Consider the following 20,462-nt stretch of genomic DNA (forward strand, 5'->3'; position numbering starts at 1 on the left):
ATTGGTAAAATATCAAATGTGACATAAACCCTTAAATCAAAATGCACAGCTAAAAAAAAATCCACCTGAAGGATGAGAAGGTGTGAGAGCATTTACAAGATAATGAGTAGAGTCACTCTGGATTACCACTTGAACTACTCTAAATTATTTGCAATATATTTTAGTTAAAAATCAACAAAGACTAATAGTAACTAAACAAATTTGGAAAATATATTACTTAAAAGTTAACATACAATAAATACATCTTACTAGTAGTTTGCCAACAATAACTAAATGATTGAAATGTTCCCAGAATAAACAATACCCTAATCCAATGCATGTCAAACAAATTGCAACTTATTTTGTCCTCAATCTTTCTGAAGCATTTGTATCATGATTCAGAATCTTGTTCAATACGAAACAAGTGTCTTCGTAGAGTCATTACCAACTTATCACAAATTATTGTATTCTGAATCAAATAAGTTTCAGCTTGTATCTTACCATTGACAACTTCTCCATCTATGAAGTAACTATTTCCTTCTTTAAGACACCCCAATTGTAGCACCTCAGATGCACGAGATATGCCTCTTCCAAACTCAATCTCCAACTCTGCCTTTTTCATAGCAGGTGCTAGCTTATTCTTTACCACCTTCACACATATACCAAGACCAGTAACCTGAAAATAGACAAATATCCTTTTATTATTATCATTATCATTATAATAAAACAATTATTATTATTTTAAATCTTTTCATGTGTCTTGAGAATCCTTTTCTAGCAATTCTCATTCATACAGCTGAATAAAATGGCAAGGCGTTTCCACGACATGTCACCTCATTTACTTTAAGTCCCTCTTGCCGTGATCTCAAATTTGATCTCACCTGAAAACAAGAGTAAGAATTGGCTATGACATATTTAAAACTATTTAAACTGATTTTATAACTATATATAATATACTAACCTGATTTATAAATATAATAAGAGTATCTAAACGACATAAAGAATAATGAATCTTGCGAAGTGCTCGTGTCATTATTCATGATTGTGTCTCAATGATATTTTCACTTATTACACCTGTAATTTCACATTGTGGGATGAGTGCACAACCTATAAAAATAAAGTCAATGAATTAGAAAACCAAGACAAAATTGGACAAAAGATTTGTAGGGGTGAGTTTGATGAAGAAGAGAGGAGGGCATTCATGTCTTTTGCAAAGATTTTTCCTTACATTTTCGATAACAATCACATCAACTGTTCCACTCTGTGTGAGAGTGTCAACAATACTCAACAAATTTTCAGTAGAATTTGGTTGTGAGATGAGAAGACTTTTGGTATTTACACCAACTGTTTCGAGCAGCAGTGGGTCCAATGCATTCTCCACATCCAAGTAAGCACAATAACCTACCAAAAATAACTTCTAATCATCATAAAATGTGAAACACCTCTAAGATTGTTGATGCCACTACAGAAACCATTCAAAAACAAATATATGGCCTTGAGACTTTCCACATGCATTTTGCATTGGCTACAACAACTTGGCCTTGTAATGAGGGTTTAGGTGATTTTGAGGACTGTATTTGACTCCATGGAATGTACTTAAAGTTTATCTTGAAAGCACTCTTCAGGTATAATTTTCAAACTCTTGTTACACATTAAGCTCACACACACTTTTTTTTGGATAAAAAATTTGTTACATGTGTGGGTAATATAATGTAATTCAGGTTGGAACCATTCAATAAATTGTTGGAAACGTATCGGATGCCATAACTCTTTTATTGTGGGGAAAAACATCTCTTTTTTCCAATATTTTCCCATCTTTGTAGTTGGATTCTCTTGTGCTTTAGGTATGCACTTTTATACTTTTGTTTTCTCTCATATCTGTTAAAGCTACATTTTGCTTGTTATTCACTCTGTAAGGTCACTTACAAAGCATATGGATAGGATACGTACAAGTGCCTTGTGTATATATATATATATATATATATATATATATATATATATATATATCGTATTTGTACTACATGAGTATTTTTTTTTTGGCTACTTGTACCCTAAATGCTAAACAACCTTATAACTGTGTTTGAGATAGAACATGTCTGTCATTTGCATATGAATGAACTATTTAGTCCCAGTGAGTTGTATATGGTGGCAAACTGGCATCAATAGGCATCCAATTAATAATATCATTTTGTGTTTATTTCTTCAGGAAAACTTTATTGTGAGCAAAAACTTTGGGATTTAGCTGAAAGGGAACTATAAAGTGCCAAGCATATATTGGCTGATAGTTGCAGTCTCATTTGTTGCTTGTAGTGCAGATTGGTTTTGGAGGTTATGGTTGACCAGCAACTTGGTGATCTATTCCAAAGCCGTTTCTATAGCACTTCCGGTGATGAACTGTTGGGCAGAATGGGATTATCAAAGGCCGAAACTCTGTAGAGGTCTGCTACAGATAAGCTGGAAGTTTCTGAATGGAAAAACTGTGTTAGTGCTTCTGTGGAAGCAAATGGAAGGAACACAATGTTCTGTGATGCTTTTTTGATAGGTGGGAATTTTGGCTACAGTTCATCTAACTATTTCTCCCAAATTAGTGGGCAAGTAACCAGGAAGCATAAGAAAAACATGAAGGATTTAACAGAGCAATGGATAACTTCCAGAATGATTACCAGATCCTGTAAACAAAGGGTTGAATATGCTCAAAATGAGGTTAAGGGGAAGTGTCCTCAAAAGGTTGACTGCATTGCTACTTGTGAATGTGAGGTTGTTTGAGTTTCTTATGAAGTGAAGTGTTGGCATTGTTTATATGTGGAATTAAAGAACATTGGAACGCACCTCTAAGATTTTGAGCTTCCTTGATTACATTCAAAGCAAGTTTTGTCTTGCCTGATACCTCTTGCCCATAAACCTCAACAATTCTTCCTTGTAATGTACAATTTTGTTGTTATTATTCTAGGGTTCACAATGATTAACTATATAAGAAGATACTAATTACCTTTGGTAGTCCTCTAATTCCAAGAGCAAGATCAAGCTTCAAGGGGCCTGTGGATACTACAGGTTTCACTCTTGTGTGAAAAAATCGCTGCAAGAACAACATAGATTCCCCATCAAAATCACTTGTATGTTCTGATAGGGTTGAATGAAGAGCTGTATGCTTTTCTGCAGATTTAATATCATCATGAAGTTTATCATCTTCTAGGTCTGAAGCTTTCAACTACAAGAATATAATAGTAAATGACAAGAAAATTTAGACCAAGATGAGATTATAACTGACATGGACAGGTTTATGCACCCTCCGATATCACAACTTCATAATGACCCTCCATGGGATTTGGCAGGAATTGGAATCCAATTCCGCATGGAAACGACAGATTATTACAGAGTTAATCTAATAAACTTGAGATGTAAGTTAATGTAACTGTATCATCCCTACCAACTATGGTGATATAGAAGGTTTTAAATAATTTCTGGATGTTAATGATGATATTGAAGGTTTTAAATTAAAGGTTGAAAACTTTTATGAAAAATTTCCATAAAACAATTTGATTAAAGAAATGCAAAAAAGGTAGAGAATTTTGATTACTTTGCATCTTGAACAGACTGAGGACAGAGCACTGCGCCATATTTGACAAGCTCACTAAGATAGCAGGGCCATCTGTTCTTATCAGGGCTTTCAAAAAGTATAGCCTACAGTGTTGCATCAGGAGACACCACATCAGATTCTCTTCTCAGATCAAAAGGACGCCCTAAATCCCAATAGTAGCATTGAACAATTAGTAACCTTCCTTATTCAATCTTTCTTTCACAACATTTACACATGGAGTTGCAACTCCAAAACATGATAAGACTAAGGGTAAATTTGTCATTACCAGAAGAAGCCTCTTTCAAACCTATGAGACTTATGCTCCCTGCATCCTGCATTGCAAAGTGCAAATTCATATCACAATACATGTTTATGTTAACAATAAATAATAAATGTACTTACCACCAAAGAGTAGTATATTAAGTGTTCTCTTCTGTCAGCTATTAGAGGTCTAACAATTTCACCAGTATATTCAATTACCTACAATATAATAATTGGGATGTTTATTGTTTAAGTCTTCTAAAAATGAATTAAAGGATTTGAAATGAAAAGGTGAGGATATTACCATATCTCATGATTTGTGTGGTTGCTTTGTAAAGGTGAAGGTATAACAATTTCACCAGTATATTCAATTACCTGCAATCATGCACTCTGTTTGGACATGTTTCATACAATCAAACACAAAATTTCGCTCTCTATGATTCCCAGAGTATAATGTATGCACTAAAGCTTGTTCCTAAAGGTATGTGAGGGAGTTTGAAACCAAATACATGCGAGCAACATGAAACCAATTCCATACCAACCTCAATATGTCCACATTTAATTTCAACCCAACAATTGCATCTTGAGCAAATTGAAGCAATTCTTTCTCTTTAGAGGACCCCCGTTTTTTTCTTTTTAGGTTTTGATTTACTTTAAGGCACCACTTCAGCCCCCTTCCTGTTTGCAAAATATTTTTATTAAGAGATAAATAAGATAACTTTTTTTTGGAGAAAACTAGTTAACTGCTCACCCTTCTGGTTTGCCATTTACAAAGTGTGCATTAACAACATCATTTGAATCGAGAACCTGAGAATCCACAAACACATCATCGTTGTTTTTTGTCTCTTTGTCCGTTGTTTCTTTCTTGATTGTCTTTCCTGCATCTCTGATTTATTGATATTTCATATGGATGCAACTGGAGAAGAGTTTTTATCATCAATATCAACGAACACCATTTCATCATCAGATTCAAAAAAACTGACACTTCTTTTCGAGTCTTCTACGCCTGTCTTTCACAACTCTTTTCTTCTTCTCCAAATATTCTCCATCATCATCATCATCATCATCATCATCATCATCATCTGCTCATTGAAAATAAAATTCATCTGAATGGAAAAGAACTTCATGAATCATTTTCTTGAAGTAACAAATGTATGAATTTATAAAACCTCTGTCACTTGAGATAGGAGAAGGTGTAAGAGCTTCAGGTTCATCATCATTGATGAAGCTGCCCTCATATTCATCCTCATCACTAGAATGATTAGATTCCTGTGTCTCAGAATTTGCAATGTCCTCTCCATATGATTCTCTTTGCCATTATAGTAAAGGAAAAAAAAAACATTACCTCGTCTTTCTATAAAGGGTGAAGAAAAAATGCAATGAACAAAGGATACGCATCATCTTGCACAATTGATTGTCGGCTGTGGCCAACATAGTACCCAGTGAAATGTACGCCCCGTGGACCAATAACAGAAAAGATTACATCTTCAGCCTCATCAAATTCCAAATCGGTATAGTAGTTGCCCAAATGCAGTTGCAGAATTCGAAGCCTGAAGTAGATAGGGCTTCAACGACTTCATGGAAAAGCGACAAAAAGTTGGGGAAAAAATAGCGCATCTGGTGAATTATTAGGGTTTTTTCTATTCTATCCTTTTCCCCCCTTTTTCGATCGATAGGGTTTGCAAGTTGATTAGTGTTCGAAGAGCCATTTGTGGTGGGTGATAGAAGAGAGAGAAAGAGAGAGATGAGCCGAGGTCGGAAAGTAGGGTAGATGGGAAGAGGAGAGGATGAGGAACACTATATCTCCGGTTGTAAGCATTAGGAGTCGCAGAACCCCAAATGCTAGCTCTGCGACGTTCGTCTTTGGGAGCACGTACACAAGCCCTAGTTGTTGGTCTCCATTTTGTGATCTTCAGGAATGAACACGAGTTTTTAAGAAAAAAAAATTATAGAACAATTATACGAGTTGTCGAGGTTTACAGCAGAGATGGTTTTGTGATTAGGGTTTGCAGAGAGAAGGGAAGAAGATAACGAAGGGAGATCTTGATTGAAGCGGGGTATTTAAAAAATTTAGAATTTTAAGAGGATTTCCTCAAGAACGCACGTTTTGAGTAAAAAATATAAAACGACATTCACAGAGGACGCACGTTTTAGAAGGTGCCCTCCATGTTTTTAAGTTTTTTTACATGAGACACTAATTTAAGGGCGCACAATAATGTGTGACGTAAATCCTTAAATTTTTTGAAGAGATGACACTCTTTTAATGTCACTCTCTTTTGCGTAACATAAATCAATGAGTGTCGTGGTTTGCGCGTCGTAAAAGGGTCTTTTTCTTGTAGTGTTCTTCTTCTCCTTCTCTTCTTATTGTGATCTGACATCATCCATTTGATTGGGATTCCGCACCATCAAACGGATCTGATTGATACACAAACATTTTTGGGGACTTACATAATAACAGCTCGCTAACGTATTAACTTAGGTATTTTATCTTTTAACTTTCTTTCTAGTAATTTTCTATAATTATCACAATATAATTCTTTTACTTTATATTTGATAATTATAATTTTTATATCTTATAATTATCTTGTGTGTGTTTGTGTGTGTGTGTGTGTGTGTATATATATATATATATATATATATATATATATATATATATATATACCCTAGCCGTTTACGGGCGCCAATCGTTGGGTGCGAATATTTTTATATCTCATAAGTATCTTGTGCAAATAGGTTTATTACATCTAAACAATTATCAATAAGAGTCATTTTAGTAGAAACGAAACCAATAAGAATTAACATGAAAAGTTGACATTCTTTACAAATGTACATGAACACATGATTGACTGTGCATTATTAATCGTACAACGCTTTTTTATACACCACGTTTGATGCATATACTTCACTGTCGTTGAATTATTCGTTAGGTTTCATTAATACTTTTTTTATTGGCATGTGATATCCTTTCGGATAGTGCTCCACAAAGTTGGTCACGTGAGAGAACCGATTTTGAAAGATATACACCTACATTTAGAATTGTTTGTCCCTTGACTGTCATTGCAAAATATAATCGAGTTGGAAATTGTTTTCTATTTAGCTTGAATTGGAACAAGTCATCTTCATATGGACATAAAAGAATTATTGACAAAAATACCCTCTTTCCCAGATAATGACCAAGAGTTATTTCGGTTAAAAAGTATGTTGTTTCTAGAGCTCAAAAGAAAAAGTATATTGTACAAAGTTGTCGAACTATCTCTCCATTTGGAAACATGCTTCAAAGAACATGAAATTAATTCCTTGATCACTGCTATTGGTGTATCACGATGGATTCTACAGGCGGTGAATAGTTTTCTTTTTACGAGTAATTTTCTTTCGGAAAATAGTTTCGGCATGTTATATTGTAAAGGATATACAATCCTTGTAGTTTCCCTTTAGTCAATTTTTGATCCGTTCCTTAATATTACGATGCATGTAATTTCCAATTAAGAAATTTTTGATATGTTTTTTTATCTTTTCTAACGACTTATTTTTCTCGGTTGACGTTTTGTATATAAACGATAACTATTTTCAACTAATTTAAAAATAAGTGGGTAATCTAACCCTTTTAATAGAACATCAAAATCTAATCTACAATATAACATTTAGTATTTTGCATGACCAAAAACAGAACATTAAAAATTTTCGGTTGTCCTAAAATAGAACTTTTTGTATTTTTAAACAAATTGATGCAAATTTAGTTGATTATCAGTTAATAAAGTTTGTTTATAACAGGTTAATACAAATAAAAGTAACGACAATATTATACATGATAGTAATATATTATGATTTTCGATATGATTTCTCTTATGTACTATTTTGTATTTGAAATTTGAAATTGTTTCAAACAAATTTCTATTATTAAAATAGCTCATCCAAAATTTAAACTAATAACGATTATTTTTAGTCAAATAGACTTGTACGTGAGAAAATATTGATAAAATGAATAAAACATCTACTCAAAATTTAGAAGGATATGTGCATCCTAAAATATAATCCAATCTTTCAAATATATTATTCTTCATAGGAGTAAAACATTCCAACATCAAAAATAAATGTGTCAAATGAACACTCACACCAAAAGCACACCACATACACTTGTGATTGTCGAACGCCCCATAAACACCAGAACTCAATTTAGAAAACTATCCAACCCATGCCCACACACCTTAAATATGTTTTTTACCTATCATTAGAAAAAAAAGTATGTTGAAACAAAAAGTGTCCCTCTTCAGCTATAAGGAACCGCATACTTTTGTACTTGGTAATACCACAGAGAAGCCACTACTGGAGACCCCTTGTGAACGTTAATGAAACTAATGAACCGCAGAGTTGAATTGATCAACCGCAGAGATGGATGACGCATGAAGATAGTTTAGTTTACTTACTGAGATTTCTTCTTTACATTATGATATCTGGTGAACCATTCAAGGCAACCATTCAAGGTCACTGTAGTCAGTAGCTTTAATAGTATTTTACTCTTCAATGTAACTTTAGGGACTCTATAAATAGAGCATCCCTCTTCATGTATTTTCAACCACAACTTCCAGAACCCTCTTTGAAATACAAGAGTTTCCATCTCTATCTCTATTATCTTAACTGATTAACCAAGTTCCTCTTCACTTTAGTTGATCACACTTACTAAGTTGTGTTTGAATTCGAACCTCATTATGAATCAACTTGGTGTCTACTTGATATAACTTGTTGCTATTCATTTCCTTTATATTTCTGCAATGTAACTCTTCTAACGTATTATTGTTGAGCTAAAAAGATCCTTCGAGATTAACTTATTATTCCGCATCATAATAACTTGTGACTAATGTTTATCCAAGTTGCTCTCTCAACAAAGTCTCATTCATCAAAGAGTTAGAAAGTGAGAGTCAATATTAGATCACTGCACCATTTAGTCCAACTCAAACCTTCTTTTTTAGTTATCTTCTAAATCCAAAAAAAAAAAAGTTGAATTTTACTTGTAGTCTTCAGTGGAAATTTGGACCCTCCAAAATCATGATAGATTTGTATGTGTGTGCGTGTGTGTGTGTGTATATATATATATATATATATATATATATATATATATATATATATATATATATAGTCATATTTATACACATTTTTAGGCAATATTTTAATACACTTTTATAAATATTTTGGTTATTTGCAAAGATATATGGTACTTATAAGATTTAATTGTAATTTGCAGCCAAAATGAGCAATCTTGAGGAATAAGGACCAAAAGCGAAAAGGATCGGAACTTTGGAGGATTGGAGCTTAAAAGATGAATTTTTCAGCCAAAAGACGACCTCGCGACGTGAGGAATCATATCTTCTGATGTGAGTGGAAACATTCTAGAAGATAAACATTCGGAGGATAGAATATGTGTTCGATACGAATAATGACTGAGCTCACGACATGAGCTTCCCAATCTCACGATGTGAGCTGGGTAATTTCCAAAATCTATATAAATCCTTGGTACTTCTGATTTGAGGAGATCCTTTGGAGATTTTGAGGTTTTAGAAGACAATTTCTAAAGCAAACAAGCCAGAGAATTGAAGTTTTAGCCTTCAAGGAACAAGAAGTGATTGAAGATCATAACTTTTACTTTAAGTTGGTACATTTGACTATGTTTTTAATCATTAAATTTGTGTGTTTGATTTCATCCATGAGTAGTTGAATCTAGTTGCTTCTGTTTAGCTAGATGAAGCTTCAACTCATGAATTGGTTTATTAGTTATGGATCTTACTAGTTTGTTAAACACTTGTGTTTTATTGATAATACCTAGCATGCTAATATTTGATACTTAAATTGCTTGAATTCATGTTCTGTGTAGCTTAGTGATTATTAAATTGCATGAACTTATCACCTAGTAATTTAGTGACCATTATATTACTAGAGTTATGATCGAACCAATATTAGATAAGTAATTAAAGTTATTAAAATTGGATGTACTGGAGAACATATATTGTGACTATAATTGTGTTTGTTTAATTAATCTTACATAGCTCCATTCAAAATTCATAACTGATTACGTGCTAAATTATGTGTGAACATGCATAGTTCTAAATGAATTAGTTAACCATGAGTATATTTGGACATAAATTACTAGTAATATAAATATCAGTAACCAACGTGCATTATCCATAATTAGTAGCTAACCATTGAGGAGAAGTGGATTCAAACTAAACAGAAGTGTTTTAGTCATTGACTAAATTTGATAATTAGGTGATTAAGTTTGTATGAACTTCTAAAATCAAATAAACACCGATATAACTTTTTCTTTTCTTGAATTAATTTTTAGTAGATTACTTAGTTAATTAAAATCGTTCACTGTGTTCAATACCCAACTGTTAGTGATCTGTTAATTGCGAATAGGTCCACTGCCTTAAGTCATAATAATTGTGACATCCACATTTTCACGGCCAGAAAAGACCGATTTTGTTTATGCTTTTTAAAAATCAGAGTACTTCTTTTAATAAAAATGTTGCGGAATTTGTTCCCAAAATAAGATATGATAATAACTTATCAAAACATTTCTCAAAGAGAATGTATTTTCATTTAATAATAAAACCTCGGGATGTCATGTTCCGATACAGACATATAAGCATAAACAGAACTTACATTTAATTACACTATTGATTTATATCTCCTTTAAATCTCTCTGTAAAATATGTCTTCGTATTAATACTTGTGATACAAAGAAAACTGAGTTAGGTCAGGCTTGGGAGCCTGGTGAGCATATAGGGTTTTCATCCCACAATGTTATATCATATATTTATAAATATAGAACATTCAAACTTCCACAATTTCACCATATAAAGGCAACTCTTAACCCACCCCATCGATCCTCACAATGACACGATCTAAACTCTCGTATCTAAAATTTTCCCCTTTACCTGATCCCTACTCATGGATCTAAAACTATCCACTTCACCGATCCATACTCACGGATCTAAAACTAACCTTTTCACCGATCCATACTCACGGATCTAAAACTACCTGATCCATACTCACGGATCTAAAACTAACCTCCTGATCTGATCCATACTCCCGGATCAATAATTGTACCCAATCCATACTCCCGGAATAAGGACAATTAACTATACCCTAATCCTGATCTGATCCATACTCCCGGATCAATAATTGTACCCAATCCATACTCCCGGAATAGGGACAATCAGCTTAGTCTTAATCCATACTCCCGGACTAATAACAAGTTTTATCTCTTTACCTGATCCATACTCCCGGATCTAAAATTAACCTCTTGTTCTAATTCATACTCGCTGAATAACTAGATCAACAACAACAACATCGGGGCCTCTCATTTGTTTATCACACATCAACTATCTACCCAGGTTCCACCCAACATATTAGTAGATAAAAATATATATTTTTATACATAGTTTAAAACCTGTATAACATTCTCATTCAATACCTATTCCACATAACAGATGAGGCACATCCACATAACACGTATTTCATAGAGAATAAATCAGATCTATGAGATAGAAGAAAGTGAATATACATTCACACACATAACAACAAAATTATACACATAACACGTATTTCGTATAAAATACTTCATAATTATGCGTTAGAAGAAAGTAACCACACACTCACACATATAAACAACAATATACTTAATACACTCAAACCATACTTGTATTATTATCGTGTTTATGAAAGGTAGTATACACTCACTTGATCAGAAGATGATCGGACAGCACTACGGCTTGTAAAAGTAGTATTCTTCGGTAGATCTAGAAGATCTTCACAAAAACCGGACTCCTCGCGGGAAGAGCTTCGGCTTAGGAATTTCACTTCTCGGGATCTTCGGGGCCTCGGGACTTGCTTCGGGGCTCGGGAATGATACCGGGGCTTCGGGATAATTCTTGCATGAAAAACGATGCAAAAACGCAAGAAAAAGGGAAGAAATGAGCAAATGAATCGGCTGCACTCGACTCCCTTTTATAGGGTCTGGATCTGCGATTTATGCGGGGCGTACTCTTAGGTTACGCAGGGCGTAACCTGGATAAGCCCGGTGACTCCCCCCTTGGATAATATCGAAAATTTATATTTAAATTTAATATCGAAAATATTTAATAAACTTCAAAAATTCATATCTTCCTCATACGAACTCCATTTTCGACGTTCTTTATATCCACGCGTAGGTGAGACTACGATCTACAACTTTCGTTTAGACTCCGTCAGCTAATTTTGAATTTATTTTTATTATTTATTTTTAGTAGGCCGGGACAGGAAAACTCCGTTATAAAATCATAACTTCTTCATCCGACGTCCGTTTTCGCCGATCTTTTTATCTTTTAACTAAAATTAATGAGATCTTCGATTCTCATTTAGATTGTTTCGGCTAAAAACCGCTCGGTCTCAAATCGAGTATTCAGGCTGTATACCGCTAAGTCGAAACTTCGAAAAATCATAACTTCCTCATACGAAGTCAGATTTGGGCGTTCTTTTTATGCACGCTCATGGTTTAACGTATTCTACGAGTTTCATTTAGATTGCTAAGGCTAAATATCGCTCTAATGTAAATTCACTTTTTACGTCGCGCTGTGTCGTGCCGGTTCTGTCGCGAAACTTCGACATGTCATAACTTCTTCGTTATAACTCGGATTTCGGCGTTCTTTATATGTACGGAATCCTTGTAACATATACTACAACTTAGTTAAGATTGTTCATTCTAAATAATCTTTTATCAAAAAGTTATTTTGACGCTTATCGTCTCTAAATTGACTAGCCCTGATCTACGGGCGTTATAATTATCTCCCCCTTAGGATGATTACGTCCCGAAATCATCAACGAAAATAGAACTTGTATAATGATTCCATACGCTATCTCTTCATCCTAGGTAATAACCGTAAATTCTATGTTTCCTCTAAAGAGTATTTAACTCTATGGCTTTCTTGACCGTAGACGATGCCCAATCTTGCATCTGCTTATCGCACTATGTTGTACTTTCAATCGTAACCTTCAAGTTACCAAATAAGTCCTCATTGTGGACTCGTTCTTCTTCTCAGGATAAATACCTTCCTTTATCTATTGTAACAAACCGATGGGTCGTGCTCTATTGACCTCTCATCGTACGATGCGACGCTTAGACTCGGTCTTTAATAAAGTTAAATTCCAGAATGGAATATACCTTCCTTCATATTCTAATGTGATATAATCACATTTCAGCATTTAGCACTTCTACCTGCAAACTTCTTTTAACAATAAGCGCGACACTATCAATCGCATTAACTTCAACCTTCTGACTTAAGTCAGATGTTACATCTAACTTGGTCCTCTAGACCACGTAACATACTCCTCGTAGTCGAACTCAAATTTAAATATGACCACTAGGGTCGAAACAAGAACCATCTTACTAGTCATTACCGAAACAATAGTAATGACATACCAGAATAAAATGGAATCAATCACTAGCTTCTTGGTAACCTTGTGACTTTCCCTGATCCAAGTGCGAGTCCTGTGCTTCCGGTAGTATATGCATCTACTACCTTTCACACCTACTCATACTCGTCCCAAGTATTGTCCCGCAGTCGACCAAGTCACCATACAAGAAAATCACATAATCAATCAACACATCAGATAGCAAAACTAGGGTTTATATTATTTCTTGAAACGATTACACAAAGGTTCAAGTTCACCCTATACTACGTCTCTAGTAGGCTACACCACATGTTACTTTTCATATCGCTACTTTATAACTTGATCTTTGGATATAAAATCCTCATTCCCGATTCCTTGCATTGTCATCTGCTTCATCAAGGATCATGTGGAATGCTTTTGGCTTTGGTGGTGCATTTAGCCTTATAGCCTCTTCTCTTCCTGGGCAGTTTTGCTTGAAGTGCCCTTCTTCGCCACACTTAAAGAAGACTTCTCTTTTGGTTGGGCATTTGCTGGCGTAATGACCAGTCTTCCCGCATTTAAAGCAGGTCATTTCTTTAGAGCATTCCCCAATGTGCTTCCTTTTGCACTTGGCACACCATTGTGCTCCTTCTTCGAGCTTCTTCGAATCATACTTCGAAAATTTTCTCTTCTCATCGGACCTTGAAGATCCTTCCACCTTTCTTTTCTCACCCACCTCGTTTCTCTCCAGACCCCTTTCCTTTAACTAGGTCTCCACATTTTTAGCTGCTCGGACTGCTGTCTTCAAAGTAGTTGTCATCTTGACCGTTGGGCCAAATTCGGCAGGCAGTCCAATTGCGAACCTATCAATTTTTGAGAGTTCAGTTGGCACTAAGTATGGAAATAACTTCATCTTTTCGGTAAATGCAGTAGTATAATCATCAATGTTCAATTTACCTTTCTTCATGTTTTGGAATTCATTGTTCAGATCAATCAGATCTATCTCTGAGTCGTACTGCATCTTTAACTGCTCCAGGAATGATTCCCAAGACATCTTCCGGGCTTCCCCTTGAGGCATCATATCTGCCAGTAACTTTCACCAGCTCAAGACTCCGGTCTTCAGTTGTCTAATTGCAAAGACAGTCTTCTGTTTGTTGCTACAGTCGCAACTCTCAAACACCATCTCCATTTCGGAGATCCAGTCCATAATCTCAACAGGCTTTGGGCTTCCAGAAAGACTTGGCGGCTTGGCGCCCAAGAAATTTTTATACATACGCCCATCCCTGTTTCTTTCCCTTTCCGGGTCATTCCTTTCTACCACTGGGGGTTCTGCTCGTCCAACCGTCCCACTGTAGTTACCTCCCTCTGAACGCCCTCCATTCACTTCAGGCTCTTCCACTTGAAGTGACACTTCCTCACGATTCTGTTGGAGTAATCGCCTTGTCTCCTCCATTTGGTGATCCAACATCATCTGTATCATCGCTTGCACCCTAGCCATTGTCATTGGCTCTGGTGCTGCTGCTACAACAGGTGCTTGCTCAACCACAGGTGGTTGATTCCTATCTTCGTTCACATTTCCAATTCCACTTCTAGTTCTTACCATTTTTGATCTACACACCAAATAAGGTGAATTCAGATCCTCAATCACGATAGATAGTTAAATCATCCTTATTACTCCAAAACGTTTACATGCTAGTTCTAATATCGTAGCCGTACGCTTAGAATCCTAAACACATAAGGTCTCCAGATCCGGTCGGCAACTGACCATAGATCCGAACAAGTAATAGCATTAATATAGCTATCACACAAAACATTTAGCACGTAAAAGCATTTTAAGCATCATTCCTAAAATAAACTAGTGCTTGTGTCGATTTAGGTGTACTACCTAACATATTTTAGACACACTCTTCACAATCATTACTTACCATTCTATGTTTAAGTCTAGAAATTTCCTACAAATTCCTAGTTCGCTTAAACTAATGCTCTGATACCAACTGTGACATCCACATTTTCACGGCCAGAAAAGACCGATTTTGTTTATGCTTTTTAAAAATCAGAGTACTTCTTTTAATAAAAATGTTGCGGAATTTGTTCCCAAAATAAGATATGATAATAACTTATCAAAACATTTCTCAAAGAGAATGTATTTTCATTTAATAATAAAACCTCGGGATGTCATGTTCCGATACAGACATATAAGCATAAACAGAACTTACATTTAATTACACTATTGATTTATATCTCCTTTAAATCTCTCTGTAAAATATGTCTTCGTATTAATACCTGTGATACAAAGAAAACTGAGTTGGGTCAGGCTTGGGAGCCTGGTGAGCATATAGGGTTTTCATCCCACAATGTTATATCATATATTTATAAATATAGAACATTCAAACTTGCACAATTTCACCATATAAAGGCAACTCTTAACCCACCCCATCGATCCTCACAATGACACGATCTAAACTCTCGTATCTAAAATTTTCCCCTTTACTTGATCCCTACTCATGGATCTAAAACTATCCACTTCACCGATCCATACTCATGGATCTAAAACTAACCTTTTCACCGATCCATACTCACGGATCTAAAACTACCTGATCCATACTCACGGATCTAAAACTAACCTCCTGATCTGATCCGTACTCCCGGATCAATAATTGTACCCAATCCATACTCCCGGAATAAGGACAATTAACTATACCCTAATCCTGATCTGATCCATACTCCCAGATCAATAATTGTACCCAATCCATACTCCCGGAATAGGGACAATCAGCTTAGTCTTAATCCATACTCCCGGACTAATAACAAGTTTTATCTCTTTACCTGATCCATACTCCCGGATCTAAAATTAACCTCTTGTTCTAATTCATACTCGCTGAATAACTAGATCAACAACAACAACATCGGGGCCTCTCATTTGTTTATCACACATCAACTATCTACCCAGGTTCCACCCAACATATTAGTAGATAAAAATATATATTTTTATACATAGTTTAAAACCTGTATAACATTCTCATTCAATACCTATTCCACATAACAGATGAGGCACACCCACATAACACGTATTTCATAGAGAATAAATCAGATCTATGAGATAGAAGAAAGTGAATATACATTCACACACATAACAACAAAATTATACACATAACACGTATTTCGTATAAAATACTTCATAATTATGCGTTAGAAGAAAGTAACCACACACTCACACATATAAACAACAATATACTTAATACACTCAAACCATACTTGTATTATTATCGTGTTTATGAAAGGTAGTATACACTCACTTGATCAGAAGATGATCGGACAGCACTACGGTTTGTAAAAGTAGTATTCTTTGGTAGATCTAGAAGATCTTCACAAAAACCAGACTCCTCGCGGGCAGAGCTTCGGCTCGGGAATTTCACTTCTCGGGATCTTCGGGGCCTCGGGACTTGCTTCGGGGCTCGGGAATGATACCGGGGCTTCGGGATAATTCTTGCACGAAAAACGATGCAAAAACGCAAGAAAAAGGGAAGAAATGAGCAAATGAATCGGCTGCACTCGACTCCCTTTTATAGGGTCTGGATCTGCGATTTACGCGGGGCGTACTCTTAGGTTACGCGGGGCGTAACCTGGGTAAGCCCGGTGACTCCCCCCTTGGATAATATCGAAAATTTATATTTAAATTTAATATCGAAAATATTTAATAAACTTCAAAAATTCATATCTTCCTCATACGAACTCTGTTTTCGACGTTCTTTATATCCACGCGTAGGTGAGACTACGATCTACAACTTTCGTTGAGACTCCGTCGGCTAATTTTGACTTTATTTTTATTATTTATTTTTAGTAGGCCGGGACAGGAAAACTCCGTTATAAAATCATAACTTCTTCATCCGACGTCCGTTTTCGCCGATCTTTTTATCGTTTAACTAAAATTAATGAGATCTTCGATTCTCATTTAGATTGTTTCGGCTAAAAACCGCTCGGTCTCAAATCGAGTATTTAGGCTGTATACCGCTAAGTCGAAACTTCGAAAAATCATAACTTCCTCATACGAAGTCAGATTTGGGCGTTCTTTTTATGCACGCTCATGGTTTAACGTATTCTACGACTTTCATTTAGATTGCTAAGACTAAATATCGCTCTAACGTAAATTTACTTTTTACGTCGCGCTGTGTCGTGCCGGTTCTGTCGCGAAACTTCGACAGGTCATAACTTCTTCGTTATAACTCGGATTTCGGCGTTCTTTATAGGTACGGAATCCTTGTAACATATACTACAACTTAGTTAAGATTGTTCATTCTAAATAATCTTTTATCAAAAAGTTATTTTTGACGCTTATCGTTTCTAAATTGACTAGCCCTGATCTACAGGCGTTATAATAATTAGTTAGATAGTTGGTAAAACTAGTAGGTATAATAATTACTTTTTCGACACCCTCCCCTGGGGTAATAGTGGCGAGATCGATTTCAGCACGCATGTGAAAAACTTCGAACGTGTTGAATATGGACATCTTCAATTATGGAGAATGGAACTTGGATCTTCAACAAATGATATATGTGAATGTGTAGGAAAAATGTGAATCCGAGACTTGATTATTCAACAAATATAGTATAGAAAATCTTCAAAGCATAATTCATCAATGTGGGAAAGCAGACACCACATTTTATGGTTGAGAGAAAGAGCCATAACCAGCTTTATGTTATCTCTGGTCATCATAATAGTGAGCCATGAGATGAATATAGAATAAAAGGCTTCCAATATTGTAGAAAAATTTGGCCCACAATGTGAGGAATAAAACTCACGACGTGGTGTCATATGAAATCAGGCTCGAAATAATAATAAGAATGGGCTCACAACTTGTGGAAATAAGACTCACATCGTGAGAACAGGGTCATCCGGATTACAGTTTTGTAAAGGCTTCTTCTCTCAAAGAACATGCAACCGAATGTCTTACTATATTAAGACCCTTCTAAAACTTCTATAATTACTGACTCTTCCCTCATTGCTAATCTTGTTTCACTCACGATTAACCCCACACTTATTAAAAATTATGGGTCTCGACACTTGACTCTAAACAACACGGTTTAACTCGTATACTCTCTTATCTCTAATCTCTCTTCATCCTGCTCATGATAGCTCACTAAATCTACAACTAAGTACGTAATAATGGAAAGAAGAAATGAACCATCCCATATTTGGTTGCAAGTTCAAAACAATCCAAATAAAAAAAAACTTAAAAACCAAATAAACACTAAAAGATAAACTAATATGCAGAAACTAAAAATGAAAAAACGAAAAGAAAAATTACAAATCGAGCTCAGGTTGCCTCCCAATAAGCGCTTCTTTTTGTTGGAGTCATGAGCTGGACTCCGTGCCACCTTACGTTGAATTTTTAGGAGTGTCCATCACTATTTCCACCTTTTGAACCTTCCATCGTTTCTTGTATGTTTGAACTCGACGAAAATAAGCCTTTTTAGAATTTTCTTTTTTAGCCTTCACATTACCTCTTCAAACTTTCTTTCCCTCCTTTCTTCACCATAAGTTTAGATTTTTCCCCGTCTTTACTTTTTAGATCCATATATTCAACCTTGATGTCCAAAGTTAACCCTTTTTCTTCTGAAGTAACCTATTCCTCATCACACGACACTAAGTCTTCTTCACTCTCCTTACTCACCCAAGATGTTAGAGTTTTGTAAGCAAAAACTTCAAAAACTGTTGGAATGGATGCTCTTGGCTTCGTACGTTTGACTTTTTGAATTAATTTGATTTCTTCTTCCATCAACTTTTCCAAATCTTCAAGCTCATTTTCTTCCTCTATGTTGAAAGCTTCACCTTGAGCATTATTATTCTAAAATCCATCTTCCACTCCAAAGGTAACTTATTCATCTCCAACTCTCAACGTAAGTTTGGACTTATGAATGTCTACCAAATCTCTAGTAGTATTGAGTAAAGGGAAACCCAGAATTATCGAGACATTGGTATCTTCTTTCGTATCCAATACTACAAAACCAATTGGGAAAACAAATTTCCCAATTTCACCAATATATCCTCCTATATTCCTCGAGGATGAGTCACTAAACGATTAGCCATGCGAATCGTCATTCTAGTAGCCTTTAAATCTAGAAGATTTAGCTTTTGATAGAACGAGTAAGGCATTAAATTTATGTTTGCTCCAGAATCAGCTAAAGCATAAGTCTTCATGTTATTTCCAAATTCACACGGAAGAGTGAGGCGTCCAGGATCTCCCATTTTCTTTGGTAGTTCAACCATTATCACTTTAGAACTCTGCTCACTAAGGATCACCTTGGCATTCTTCTCTAATTATTGGTGTGTATCAAGTAAGTCTTGCAAAAACTTAGCATATTCAGGAACTTGGGACAATGATTCAATAAAAGGAGTGTTTATTGGAATATCCTTTACTTGCTTTATAAATTTCAAATGTTCTTGCTCCAGTGGATGAATATTAGCTCGAGACGGAAATGGCAGCGGGGGGCAAAAAACTCGAGTATCAGCAAAATTATTCTGATTAGACCCACCCCCACGTCGTGAGCTTGAAACACGCATGTCGTGAGTTCGTGAATTCAACATTATTTTCTTCTTTGATTTTTGACTTCTTTGGTTGTGGTCCGGGTTGATGTGGGTCGACTTCGAGGGCTTCTAGGAACTCAGAGATGGTGTCTTCTTCAGTTTCGATCACCATTACTTGTGGTTGAGGCTTTTTGTTGGGCATTTTTGGAGAAATTCGCTCATTAACCAAAGTGGTTAGTTGTCCAAGATGAGCTTCGATGTTGTGTATTAACGCTTGATGATTTCTCAAAAAAGCTTGTTGCTCTCTCATGAGAATTTGATGGTCTCTTATCACCACATTGGTATCATCACATCTTTTCTCCGAAGCCTCCGTGAATGTAGTGAGCATGGAATGTAAATCGACCTTATTTTCAGGTGGTTGCTCCTTTTGATAAAAGCCCCAACCAGTTTGCCTAAAATTTTCTACTTTTTGCTTTCTATATTCATCATATGGAAACCACTCTTTCTTTGGCTTCCTCCAATCTTCATCGTATTTGTCTCTACTAGAGTAGCATACTTGAGCTTTCTTATTCCCATTCTCGTCCAATGGAAATCTTTAGTCAAATGCGGACCATTGCATCTTTCACAACCCACACGAATAGCATGTATGGATTGATCCATCTTGGTCATTCTTTGATCCATAGTATTTAGCATAGCCAAAACAACTGCCATATCCTCA

General features: G+C 35.5%; 1 pseudogene; it reads right to left on the reverse strand.

Annotated features, from left to right (window-relative positions):
- Nucleotides 1-370: 370 nt before the first annotated feature.
- On the reverse strand, nucleotides 371-19,486 carry LOC111904875 (uncharacterized; annotated as a pseudogene).
- Nucleotides 19,487-20,462: the final 976 nt, after the last annotated feature.

This window comes from Lactuca sativa, chromosome 7 (genome assembly GCF_002870075.4).
Source record: "Lactuca sativa cultivar Salinas chromosome 7, Lsat_Salinas_v11, whole genome shotgun sequence".
NCBI lineage: Eukaryota > Viridiplantae > Streptophyta > Magnoliopsida > Asterales > Asteraceae > Lactuca > Lactuca sativa.